This window comes from Halichoerus grypus, chromosome 8 (genome assembly GCF_964656455.1).
Source record: "Halichoerus grypus chromosome 8, mHalGry1.hap1.1, whole genome shotgun sequence".
NCBI lineage: Eukaryota > Metazoa > Chordata > Mammalia > Carnivora > Phocidae > Halichoerus > Halichoerus grypus.
Genome location: NC_135719.1, coordinates 91822521 through 91832406, shown reverse-complemented (window position 1 = coordinate 91832406; position 9886 = coordinate 91822521).

Sequence of the window (9886 nt, the reverse complement as noted above, 5' to 3'; positions counted from 1 at the left end):
ATTACTAGATATTTACCCAAGGAATACAGAAATACTAATTCAAATACATGCACCTCGGTGTTTACAGCAACATTATCTACAATAGCCAAATTATGGAAATAGCCCAAGTGTTCATTAGGTTATTTTTAAAGTATATATCTCTTTGAAAGTGCTATAAGGAATTTCAAAAAGTCTATCATGGCTCCTGTTCTCAAGAACTTCCAGTCCTTGAGACAAGTAGTGTCAGGCAGCTCTTGGGAACAACACTTGTGACTCCCAGCCCAGAGAGGGACTGGCTGAATGGAAGCTCTGGGGTCTGCAGAAGGCCAGTATGGCTTCCAGGAGAAGCAACTGACATCCTCTTTTTATGGAAAGGTGGCTCTGAATAAGGAAGAAGTTCCGCTACCGAAACAAAGGATTGTGCATGTGTGCATGTGAACGTGTGTGTGCACGTGCACGCAAGCAAAAAGTAATCTGGCCTCAGAACCTCCCCCGACCCTGCCCAGTCCTGAGCTTCTGTGGTCTCGGCAGTCCTGGGCTCAGTCCCCAGGTTCAGGGACCTGCCTGGGTCTCACTGACAAGTCTTGAACTCTCTCAACTCTTCCGGTCAGCTTCAGACCAGACCATGCTGTGGTTGCCATCAGCAGTGGGTGCCATGATGTGAGATGTCAGCTGGGCTGTTCTAAAGTTGACTGAATTCTTGTTGGCTAAAATACACCATATGCGAGCCTTGTGCAAAATCAGAAAAATTATAGCATAGGTAAGGAGGGCATGACATCTGGAAAAGTACTTTGTAAAAATAAACAACTGAAGTAACTTTGCAAAGCAAGTAACCAACAAAACAAAATTTGACCTCCATCCTTCCGATTTCTGGACTAATTACAGTAAAAGTCCATATACATTTACAAAAAGTCCAAATACATTTATAAGAACAAACGGATATTAATGAAAAAAATCAGAAACCATTGATCACACTGTGAAGGAAAGCTTTTTTGGTCACCTGCCTTTGAGGACGATTTCATGTCTTAATTATAGGCAAAAAATCTGTTGGCACTGTTCACAAGATGGATTCATAGTTTGACATTTCTCAGTGTTCCAGGAGGACACCCTGGCTACCAGGGCTGAACCAGTCTTCGATGCTCTGCAGAAGCTCATCAGCTCCCTCAGCCATTTCAGACTCAACCATTTCTGAAAAGGTGAGAGTGCTCTTCCTGCCAACCGCAAATCTTGTAACTGAGCCCAGGGCCTTCAGCAAAAAGTTTAGGAATCAGGAAATCCTGGTTCAATCTACTTAGTTAAAAGGAACAAAACTGTTCTTGCGAAACTCCTGGTTCCCTTTGTGAAATGAAATACTGAGTCACCTGTCTGAGGTATTCCTGCAATGAGCTTCCTAGATTTCCCAAGATTTTTTGCTTCATTTTTCCTTGATTAAGAAATGAGTACAATGAGTAACCTAGGAAATGTCACAGAAGTTAGAAAGACGCTGGTGTTGACAGCTAGGACTGCTTCAGGATCAGGAAATGGGAAGCCGGACGCGCCTTGCTGTTTGCCGAAATCTCCATTCACAGAGGCAGGAAAGATCGCCGGGCCCTGTCCTGGGAAAGGAGTGGACTGGCTGTGCAGCGTTGATTTTCCTCCCAAATTGTCTCCTTCAATAACAGCTCTGCATTCTAATTGGAACCTTTTGTTCCAGCTACTCCGTGGACCAGGCCTCTGTGATCTTGATAAGGGGAGGCACCTTTCCTATTTTTTCTGGCTTCTTAGCCCTGCATCTTGGCTTGGTTTCCAGCCTTATTGTTTCAGTCTGTTTGGAATAACCAAGCCCTCCGGTGAGGGTTCCATGACCCGCCCTCCAGCAGGCAGCACCAGAGGTGGGGCCAGGCTTAGGCTGGACCCATTCCTCATGGAGTCCTTTCCATGCCCACTCTTTGCGTCAGAGGCCCACTGGGCACCCAAGGGTGGGGGCTGGGCAAGGACGTCTCACAGCTCAGAGGTCATGGAACTATCGGAGTCCTCATGGCGACCTAACGAAGAATAAACTCCCTGATCTTGGAACCCACCTTGCCTGAGCAGCCTTTGTGACTGCCTGCTCAGAGGACCCCTTAATGCCCCATCAAGGGCAGCGAGCCCACCACAGAATCACTTGGGGGGGGGTGGGCAGCAGAACATAGTGGTTAATGGTGGCCTCCAGGCCTCACCACTTGTCAGCCATGAGGTTAGGAGAACATCATTTAGCCTTTCTGTGCTTCAGTTTTCTCATCTTTAAATTAGGGGTTTTGGTAGTTCCTATCCATAGGGTGGAAAGGAGCAATCCAAATGCCCTGGTAAGCTCTCAAGACTACAACCATTAATATCAGCTGTAAGGTAGTGGGGAGAATAGGAAATCTTTTTATTTGCTCTGCTCCAGATAATAATCCCAGTTAGTTCCTGTTAATCTGGCCCAACCCTCATCCCCACCCCTGCTGGGGCTGTAGAAGGCCTTGTCCCAGCTGGAATGGCCCAGGCATCAGCTGTGAGACCTTCTTCAATCTCAATCCTTGGATTTCTGTGGCTTCTGTCCTCTGATGACTGTACACCCAAATTCAACACGCACTGTTCCGGCTGGGCATGAAGGGGGAGGTGGAAAACGGCCTCAGAATCTGTGTACTGTGCAGGAGGAAAGAGCACTGACAGTACATGGAAAATGTGGATTGATATAGAAAATGTTCCTGTTTACAGTCCACTTTGGGAGATCCTGAGAAACAGCATTTCAGGGAAGGGAACGGTCAGTCCAATAGGGGTCATCAGGAAAGGCTTCAGAAGACAGCATTTACTTTGCTCACTTTGCCAGGATCATCCCTCCTCAGCTTCTGCACAACCAGGTTTCAATGAAGCATCTTTGACCCGAGCCTCTGGGCCTTTGGCAAAGGGTTTTAAAAAGCTGCTAAGAAGACAGCTTAGTGCTAGAGGAGAGTAGGGTCGGCAGGAAGGGTGCTGTTCGAGGCTGGGATTCCTGGGTTCTAGCCCAGCTCTGCAACCCAGGCCGCTTCCCTGTCTGTGCAATTAGGGTGATGAGGAAGTTGGCCAGAAGCTCCCCAACCTCTCTGCTGGCTTGCCAAGTCCAGGGTCCTTTGCACTCCAGTCCCTGCCCCCACCCGAGCCACAGATGTGTGCACCTGGGGAAGAAGCCCCAGCTGGATTCAGCTGACTCATGTGACCGTAACAGGATGCCTTTCATATTGCTCTCTGGACCTGGAAAAAACCGAGAGTGCCAAGGGTGGCCCAGTATGTGAGCGTTTCCTGTTTCTCCGAAGGCTCACAGGCCATCAGCATCCCGGGAGCAACGCAGGCCAAAAAAGACAGCACCTCCTGAAGTGCGGGTTCCTCCAGGCCTCCCGGGTTCCCGAGGGCTCCGGGCGTGGCTGCGGCGGGAGCGCGGAGCTGTCGTCCCTGCCCCCGCCTCAGTGTGGCCGGCGACGGGGAAGGAGGGCTGGGTTCGCAGCCCGCAAGCTCCGCGAGGGTCCTACGCGCCGTGCTGCGCGCCGCCCAGGCTGGCGCCCAGGAGGTCTCAGTCGGATCCCTAGATGGTACGGCTGATCCCTGGCGCATCCAGAGGCTTCGCGTCTGGAGGAATAGGCTCGGCACATCCGTCTGTCGTTTTCCAGCGCCCCCCCCCCACCCCGGGATGTATTCATCCTTCCAGACACCAAGCCCCATCTGTTCCTTCAAATACACCAAGCTAGGATCTGCCAGGCTCTGGGCGTCCCCAGCAGAGGGTGGCATTCATGGAGCTCATTTTGACTGGGTACGGTGGGAGTGAGGACTGGATAAGAGGAGAGGGTCTCAAGTATCTGTTATGCGCATCCCTGGTGTAACCGTCACCCGCACGGCAGATAGTTTGTCACCACACCGAGTTGAGTAAAGGGACTGTGGAGAAAGGCGAGAGGCAGAGTGGGTGGCATGGGGGGCGCAGGAGGCTTAGTGCAAGGGGTGGGGGGGCGCAGAAGCCGCCAGGACCCCAGAGGCCTGGCTGTGGGGAGAGGGAGAGGGTGGTGAGGCTGAGCCCTGAGAGCCTGCAGTGAGGCCAGGGGATGGGCTGGGCCTCCTCTCCCTCCTGGCCTCCTCTCGCTCCTAGCCTCCTCTGCATCCTGCCGCTGCCCGGGGCTGAGTCCAGCCTGGACCACTGCCTGGACGTGCCAGTCCCCGCGGGGCAGAGAAGGGGGCTGGCAAGCCAGAGGGACAAGTGTCTGGCACTGCTAACTAATGTTTCAGTGGCTTTGTTTTGTCTTTGAAGTTTAGAGATAACCCTATAAAATTAGCTGCAACCAGATGTCTCGAGAGTCAAACAGAGTCACCCCCAAAGGACCGGTTTCAGGCTGGATTTGTGTCCTGGGGCCATTCAAGGAGGACAGACTTCCTCTGGTGAGCTCTCTGCAGCACTGCCCAGGCACGTGCTCTACGGCCCAGCAGTCACTGTGACCAGCAAGCTCAGGTCCCCTGTCGAGAAAAGCCCCGGCATCACATGTTCCACCCCAGAGACCACTGAGAAATTCCAGCTGATCAGTCACTGTCCCCTCTCTGGGCCACCCTCCTGCAGAATCCCAGCTGAAGGAAAGCACCAGTGACTGCAAATTACTTAAAAATGAAACTTATGCTTTCTTTTTTTTATTCAGGCTCCCTGCTAAGTCAGGAGCCTGATGTAGGGCTCGATCCCAGGAGCCTGGGATCATGACCTGAGCCAAAGGCAGACGCTTAACCATCTGAGCCACCCAGGTGCCCCGAAACTTATGCTTCTTAGCCCAACAACATAAAACAGTAAGAGGAGTTTTATTTTTACAAAATCCAATAAACCACCCACAACTGTACCTAGCAAGCAAAAGCATACCTTTGTTGGTAAGCAGAGGAATGACAAAGCAGACTGGGGACACTTGATCTCATGTCCAGGGCACAACTTTAGGTGCCAGTCTTGTTTTCTAACAGTCTAAAAAGAGTTGATAAAAAGTGACATTTATTGGATACTTCCCAGCTGCGTAAATGTGGACAAGTTTCTTAACCCCGCTGTGCCCCCATCTTTTTATCTGTAAAATGGGAATACTCTTATCCCCTCTTAGAGTTTTGTGAGGATTAAACGTACATGGATGGGGTCTGGTGCACAGAAAAATGGGAGTTAAGTGTTATCTCGATATCAGCTATTGTCCCATGCCAGTCTGGAGCGGGGACATAGTCTCTGTTTTTGAGACTAAATCTTCAGGGCTTCCTCAACACCAGGACCAGCCAGCCATTAAGTGGAGCCATGGGTCTCCTGATCTTCCTTCCCTGGAGAGAGATGTCTCCAGAACTCTCTCTCAAGGCCCTGCCTTCTCTAGCCTGAATGCCAGGCCCCCAGACCTGCCTCTGTGGCTCTTGGTGGTGGAAAGTGGCCCTGAGTTAGAATTTAGAAGATAGTGTATCAGCTGAGTGACCTTCATCTCTGGGCCTCAGGGCTCCTATCCCTCAATTAGAGATAATAATTGCCCTCCCCACCTACCCACATGCAGGGTGGTTTTTTTTTTTTTTAAGATTTTATTTATTTATTAGACAGAGAGAGAACAAGCAGGGGGAGCGGCAGGCAGAGGGAGAAGCAGGCTTCCCACTGAGCAGGGAGCCCAACGCGGGCTCGATCCCAGGACACGACCTGAGCCAAAGGCAGACGCTTAACCACTGAGCCACTCAGGCGCCCCCACAGGGTGGTTTTAAAGACCAAATGCAGGGGCGCCTGGGTGGCTCAGTCATTAAGCGGCTGCCTTCGGCTCGGGTCATGATCCCAGGGTCCTGGGATCGAGCCCCGCATCGAGCCCCGCATCGAGCCCCGCATCGAGCTCCCTGCTCAGCGGAGAGCCTGCTTCTCCCTCTCCCACTCCCCCTGCTTGTGTTCCCTCTCTCGCTGTCTCTCTCTCCATCAAATAAATAAATAAATAAAATCTTTAAGAAAAATAAAAAAATAAATAAAAATTAAAAAAATAAAAATAAAAAATAAAGACCAAATGCAGAATAACTATAAATTCTTCCTAAATGTAACATCTTGAGTCTCCACTGCGCCTCCAATCCCAAACTGCACTCCCTAAAGCTCAGCCGGGGGTGGGGGGGGGATTAAAATAAACCAACCTCAATAGGTATACAGAGGCCTCAGGGGAGTTCCTTAGCCACAGACAGTCTCGGTCTACCCCCACACCAGGCTGCTACCGAGAGGAGGCCATTAGCCCACTGAGCCCTTGAAATGCTGGGGGCAGTCGTTCCAGCCCAGGGGGTTCCCACGAGCCAGGAGGAAGTAGGGATCTTGTCCCTGACCAGCCCAGGCTGGAGTCTGGGGGATGCTGGACGGTCTTCTGGAAAAGGTGGCCCAGGCCTTGGGGCCAGCAGGGCTCAGAGGGAGGGCGGTGAGGGAGGGGAGGTGACTGGGTGTGAAGCAAACCTGAGCAAACCCCTTGCAAACCTAAAGCTCTCAACTGCAGCTGAGGGTAAGGCAAAGTGCCTGGGAAGGTAAGGGGCCCTGTGGGCAGAGCATCCTCCAATGGGGGAAATAAAGATAGAGATAGGGCTCTCCCCATCCCCACCCCAGCTGAGGAACGTCTGCATAAAAAGCCACCCTGAACTTAAACGGGAGCAACCACACAAATGACAGTGATGGAAGGAGACGCCACGAGTGCGGGGCCGAGCTCCGGCCTGGCACTTGGTAGCGGCACCATGGCTGTGTTCCCCTTGTGCGCACGCACGTGTGTGCACCCCTCCATTTGGCCTCACCACCAGACTTTCTGCAAATGCAAGGTACCTACTATGCCACTATGTACACATGTGTACTATGTACAAAGTACCTACTATGTGCCAGTTCAGGGGACCAGGCTCAAGTGCTGGCCTTGACCTCTGGGAGCTGCCAGTTTGGTGGTTGAGACAGACTTGAGCCCCGGAGAGAATTGGGGCCCTAATAGGAGCCCCGAGGGTGGTGCTCCAGTAGACGGACCTCCAGGCTGAGGAGACAGCAGGCCCAGCAGGATGGGGCAGGAGCTTTGGGGTGACTGTGGAGCATGGGTTAGGCAGAGGGAAGCCTCTGGGATTTTGTTACATACCTACTTGATTTATTCTTTGGTGCTTCCTGGAGAGGCAGGACCTTGGCGGCCCACTGTGCAGGTCTCTGCACGACCAGTACACAGGAAGCCCAGCACGGCACCCGTCATGGAAGGGGGTGGCAGTGCAGCCCTTGCCCCAGTGATCGCACAGGGGGACTGGAAGAATCGACAACGCAATCCTATCCTCTGGGTTCCAGGAGAAGCCCAACCAGTCACAGTCCTCATGGGGCTGAAGGTGTTCTCAGGCAGCTCCTAGGACTAACTCCAGGTGCAAGGCCTGGGTGCCATCCATCCCTTCTTCCCTCCCACCCACCCCCAACTTTAGGAGCAGTCCCCTCCACATCAGGCTTCCTGTAGGGTGGTCCTGGGTTGTCAGATCTGGAGTAGGGAAGGGGAGGGAATGGTCTGCCCCTTGGGGGTGGTGTCTCAAGCTAGGCCAACCTTTCACATGGCTCAGAGAAATCAACTCCTCAATTACGATGATGGAGCTTGTCTCCTCCAGCCACACATTTGCATGAACGTTGGGGACTGGATATGGGGGTTGGAGAGGGATAACTCTGAGAGTTGAGCCCTGGGGGTTGGAGCCAATTTGAGTTGGGCCTCGGAGCAAGTTTAGAACAAGGAACGTGTATAGAGCACCTACCAAGGGCCAGGCCCTTTGCATGTATTTTCATGTCAATCTCACCACAACTTTGTGAGGTAGGTGTTCCAGACACATGTTATAGATGAGGAAACTGAGACAGAGCAAGTTTAATGTAGTTGCCCAGAGTCACACAGCTGTCTGAGGGGATTGGCATCTGGTTTGACTGGGAGCACGGTCTTTTCTGACTGGCAGCCCTTCAGCAAGCTTCCGGGGCCAAGGTAGATTCTGGGTGAATGGCTGAGGCTCAAGTAGATGCTGCACCTGAGAAACAGCGTGTGGAAGGCTGGCTCCATGAGCATCACAGCTCGGTCACAGATGGGCCAGGGATGTGGGTGCCCTGCCAGCCAACGGGGAACAGTGCAAGGGGTTTGCACAGGCCACCCTATTCCTGCAGTGACCAGGACGAACCTGAAGTTAGCGGGGGTCCCCAGGTCTCAGGTTCCAGCGTGGGTGAAGGCTGCTTCCCAGCTGATGCACTTGGAAAAGCCCCTGCCTCTACCATGGGCCACAGAGTGCTGTGTAATTTCCTCTGTGGGTCAGTCCTCCACCAAGGGCTGTGACGGGGCCATGAGTCAGGCCTCAGCCTGTCACTGATAAACCATCACTGCCTGGCTTCCACCCTGCGTGGCAGACACCAGGATGGCTGCCCCTTGCCTCCTCCCATCTCGGCTCTGTCCTGCGGAGGAGAGGTGGGGTTGCTCCAAGGAGGGTCAGGCAGATAGGGGTGGGTCCCTGCGCTTCTGGGGTCAGGAACCGAGGTGCCTGCACCAGCAAGCTGTTTCAACTGGGCCTGATCACACCACTCAACTCCCAAGTAAGAACATTCTCCACCTTCCCCTCAAGCTCAGGAGATCCGCAGGGGAACCTGCTCTTCTCAGAAAAAGGCGCTTAGCTTAGGTAATTAAAAGAAGAAAAAAAAAAATCAGCGGTTACTTCAACTGCCTTCAAGGAATTCACCATGTTCGGACAGGCTTTGAACTCAACAGCTGGCTTTTAGAAAACAAGAAGGATTATCTTTGGATCGCTTGCTCTGAGCTGCCAGTGGCTCATCCAGAACCCCTGGGGGGGCGCGGGAGGGGGGAGGCACAGGCTGGAGTGCCAGTCATACTTCTGGGCAATTTAAAGCCACGTGCTCTGTGTCACCAAGACTGTGACTCAGCCATGTGCTTGCCAAAGCTCATTCACGGAGAGACGAAACTGCTCGGTAGGCACTTTTCAAAGTGAGGGCCCTTCACCTCCTGGAGGGAACAACATGGGGATACACAGGAGGGGAGCCTTTCTAGCAGCCCAGGGGAGTGGCCCTCGGAGCCAGGACCGGTGGGTGTTCACTTCTGTTCCCTCAGCCCCTGGCTTTCCATCCATGTCTGTTAGATGACCGAATGCACAACAGAAGAAATGACGTGAAGCTGGCACAAAACCCCAAAGCCCATACTTTGCTATGCATGTCTTCCCTGTTGTCTTGCTGCTCAGCAGAGAGGAATGATGCTCGTGTGGTCCCCACAAGGGAGCCTGAAGCTCCACAGAATGAGCAGACGCCCAGCTGGGAGCAGAGAGATCCATGCGCCCCAAGGACTCACCCTGTCTCTGCGTTCCTCCGAGAAGGTAGGAGTTGGCCCTGAACGCCTGGAGGGGATAAGGCCCCTCATATCTGGGCTATTTCGGGAATTATAAAGAGTGTGTATTGGCTAAGACCATCAAAAGAGTTTTTCATTATTTTGTCCCTTAAAAACAAAAACAAAGCCCTGGTGACAGGTGCTGAGAGTCCAGGCCAGACCAGCATGGCCAGGCTGGGAGGAGTGGGCAGCCCCCTGTGGGCCTGGTCGGGCTGCCCTGCCAGAGTGAGCAGACAGGCCCTCACCCTGCAGGCGCCATCAGCCCATGGCATCTCCTCATGTCTTGAAATCTCCACCTTCAGCTGCACTTGTGAGAGCCGTGTGTCAGGCAGCTGCCAGCTCACTACTCGCCACGGCAGAGAGCGACCCGGGCATCTTGGCTGGGGTCGGCTGGGGCCGGTGGCGGCGGCGGGGTGGGGGGTTGTCTTGCCTTTTCTATCCTTTTCTCTTCCTTTTCCTTTCTTTGCCATCTCCTGACTGAGTCTGATTGTCAGCCTGGCTGGTGGAGACCAGAGGCCGGAGAGGGTGCCGTGCTAGGCAGAGATTCCCAGTGGAGGCGAGGGCCCAGC